Raw genomic sequence first — 3752 nt, forward strand, 5'->3', positions numbered from 1 at the left:
CTTGAGTGGGCTTTTCAGAGAATCAAGTGAGAAAATCAATTTGCCCTCCACACAGGACATGCTCAACAGGAAGCTTAACTGTCCCTGCTCAGTGGTCTGATAGGTTGCGAGCTTTGTTTGCTAGCCTGTGTGCATCGTGTGACAGCTCCTAACCCATTTCTCTCAGTCTGATTCCTCCCATCGTCCAGCCTAAATGAGCCCCAAGGGTCAAGGTGAACAGACGGCCTGTCCCCCAGTCCTTCTAGGAGGCCCCCAGGGTTCCCAGCAGTTGTCAGGAGTTCTGTGGTTTTCGGAAGAGTGAATTGGATCAGTTGACTGAGAAGAAATGTGGAATTCTCTTCCTGGCTGGTGTAGCTCAGTGGATTGAACACAGGCCTGCGAACCACATGATCGTGGTTCGATTCCCAGTCAGGGCACATGCCTGGGTTGCAGGCCAGTTCCCAGCAGGGGACTCACGAGAAGCAACCATACATTGATATTTCTCTCCTTCTCTCCTTCCCTTCCCCTCTAAAGATAAATAAATAAAATCTTTAAAAAATAAAAAAAAAATGTGGAATTCTCTGAAGAAGGCCCAGCTTGCTAAAAGGCACTCCAGGCATGCTCACTTCAGCAGCACATACACTAAAACTGGAACGATACAGAGAAGATTACCATAGCCCCATGTGCAAGGCTGACACACAAATCTGTGAAGTGTTCCAAATTTCTGTCAAAAAAAAATGACAACACCAAAACAAAAAAATTTAAAGGCACCGCAAGCGGCTCTGCCTGAGCGAGGGAGCCCTGAAGATGCTCAAAGTGAAGAACAGGATAGCTTCGTGCACCAAGTGTCAGTTTATAAAACACAGACCTGCTTAGGGCCTCCCACAGGAATGGGGGCCTGCAGCAGAGGACAGCTTAGAAGAGAATTTCTGACTCAGTACCATGGGACATCAGTGGAGGGGCAGCCCAGGCAGCTTCAGCGTGGAGTCTAAAGTTTCTGCGGGTGGGGCTATAGCTGAACCAAGTTGTGTGTTGGGAGCTGCCTGGTGTCTGTGCTCATGAAGAAGAGCCAGCCATCCTTGCAAGGCTGTGAGAGGCAGTCCCAACAACGGAGAGGGACCCTCCCGCCACAGGTAGAAGGAGAGGACAGCCGCCTTTTACATGACCCCCTTTTACATTTTATTTAATGACCTCCTCTAGCTCACAAAAAAGAGTCTGAATGACTGTCAAAAAGCGAGCGCTCTACTCAAGCACCACCCCTCCGAGCCCTCCCTCCAGGGCCACCGGATTCAGGAGGCATTCCAGATCAGCCATTCGAAAGGCCAGACTGCACGTGGTCAAGTCGACAACAACAACAAAAATCCTCAGTTTCTTCTGCTTCTTAAAAAAAATTTTTTTGAGTATATGAGGGGGTTACTTTACAAGTTTGGTCAATAAGTATTAACTAAATTTATAATTAGAAAAAAACTTTTCTTTTCTAGCAGTCTGTTATGCCCTCCAGCCAAATAAATAAAAAAATCCCCAGCTGGTGGATTTCTTAGCTGACTGCCTGGCAGTATGGGGCATCACGCAGACATCAGCCAATCTTTCGGCAGTGGGACCCGCTCCAGACCAATTCGCCACGTTAGGACGCAGTTCTGAAGGCAGACTGCCTTGCCTGTCTCCACACTATCTCCCTAAATTGCACAAGCTAGGCCCAAAATGGCTTCCTTAGGAAGACAAACTCTTCTCCAGACGTTTGCACATCCTTGGGCTTTCGCTGGGACCACAGAGAAGAGGAGGGCTTTATAATAACGCATGCCTGTTGTTCAGTGGGGGCAGGCTGGGGAGGGCCGGACTAGGACGGCGGGGGGAGTGGGCCTGCTCTCCAAATCCCCAGTCCAATGCCAGCCTGCCAGACTGTGCACACAGACATGACAGGGGATTGTAAAAACGCACCACAAACAATGTGGCTAATGTACCGAGATCCCCTGCAAAGAAGCTCAAGGGCAAGTGAGGAAAGGCCTGGATGTATCCAAGTCCACATGGAGCACCCTAAAAGGAACAGCTTTGGGGAAGAAGCTTAATCTGCTTCCTCCGTCAATCCCCTTCTCCTGAGAGAACCAGAGAGGGGGTCGCAAGACAGAGGGGGAAAAAGACAGACGATTCTGGCTTTCCCTTCGAATAGCCTGTTAGCCATTCAGGCAGAATTTCTTTACACAATGGAGAGTGAAATGTGAACCACGCTGCCAACATCAGCAGGACAAGCAGGTCTTGTATGTTCAGCTCAAGAGGGGCCTGGACACATCTCAGAAAGAGCGGGGAACCCAAAGCCTGGGATGCCAACTCTTGCCCTGGGTGGACAATCACAAAATACAAGTGAATTTGTGTTTCACAGAGGGGAGTGGGGGCACCCGGACCCCTTCTGGAATCACGAGAACGATCATCAATCACTCTGGGCTTTTAAAACACGCAGGGCAAAATTCTGACAGGGGCGGGAGGATGCCTTTCCTAATAAAGCATGTTCTCCAAATTGATGATAATAATAGTAATCATAATCTAATAGCATTGTGGTACTTTTCTTCTCACATGGGTCTTGAGGTCGTATCTAATTATACAGATAAAGAGCTGACTCCCAGAGAAATCAAACCAATGGCCTCCGATCGTTCTGTTCACTAGCCGCACAGCCAGGAACCAAAGCCCAGTTCCAGACTCCTGGGACCATCACCATCACCGTCACCATCATCATATTCAAGAGAACAATGAGTATCTCTGGGTTCGGGGGTTTTCTTTTCCCTGGACCCTTTGCAAAGGGTGGGGACAAGTTTACCCTGAGGGTGCATACACACCATTTGAGCTAGAGGGAAAAAACAAAAATGGAAATGTTTTTCGGAAGTTTGTTTCATTTGAAAGCACAGGAGCTGGTATGTTACTCAGCTATTTTGAAGAAGGGTGAAATCTGAGTTCTGTGAATAAATCTGCAATATAATGTGCCACCACTCTAAAGTTTTCTTTCGGCCTTTTGTTTCTTCATTTTTAATTTAAAAAAATGTAAATCTCTCCTTAGCTTGGAAATTGAAGGGAATTTCTCGACAGAGGAGTCAGTAATGATGGCAGAAACTCGGGGATGCATCTGGGGTTGAGGACAGGGGGATGGAACAAAAGAGTACAAGGGGCAATGACGCTTCCAAGGCTTTGAAATGTAAATGAGACAACTCACATAGTGAGGAAAGTGTTGGTGGCAGGGAGTGGATGGCCTTTGGGTTCAGGCGTCCTTAATTTTGGGCACAGGTGTTTAACCAAACTCCGATCAGAGATGCGGTATCTGGGGAGAGTTTATTCCCCTCCCAGAGTCCTAAATTTAGGACATGCTAAAATGAAGCCCTGTGATGAGAAGTCAGCTTTTTACATCATCGTTAAAACCTAGAAAAGGTTCAGAAAATAGACCCTGATCTCAAGAAGGCAAGCTCTGGGTGTCCCCACTTCTGCTGCTGGCTGTCTGCCTGGCGACGACCCAGAGGCCCAACTGGGAACCTCACCACAGCACAGGCAGTTTTTTTTAAGGGGAATAACATGTAAATGTCACAAAGTAAGAATGAGACAGTGCAGTCTCGGTTTTTCTATTTCCTGAACTGCTTAAAGGACAAAAAGTGGCTGTAAATGGACTTCAACCTAGACACTGGCTCGGGACTTGTCGAACACATAAAAAGAGTGCTTAAATTCAGACTTCCTACTTCATGAAGTTTCACTGCTAGACATATGAGTTGTTCACAAATGGCAATGTAGTTCAGTAG

The 3752-nt window shown here is 47.4% G+C and overlaps 1 non-coding gene across 1 annotated transcript; it reads left to right on the forward strand.

Annotated features, from left to right (window-relative positions):
• The first annotated feature begins 597 nt into the window (after nt 1-597).
• On the forward strand, nt 598-705 carry LOC119000857 (U6 spliceosomal RNA). The gene has a single exon (XR_005069422.1). It is a non-coding gene; the product is annotated as a U6 spliceosomal RNA (small nuclear RNA).
• The last annotated feature ends 3047 nt before the right edge of the window (nt 706-3752 follow it).

The sequence above is a fragment of the Sturnira hondurensis genome, unplaced genomic scaffold (assembly GCF_014824575.4).
Source record: "Sturnira hondurensis isolate 20B ecotype Veracruz unplaced genomic scaffold, ASM1482457v3 Scaffold0016284, whole genome shotgun sequence".
Lineage (NCBI taxonomy): Eukaryota > Metazoa > Chordata > Mammalia > Chiroptera > Phyllostomidae > Sturnira > Sturnira hondurensis.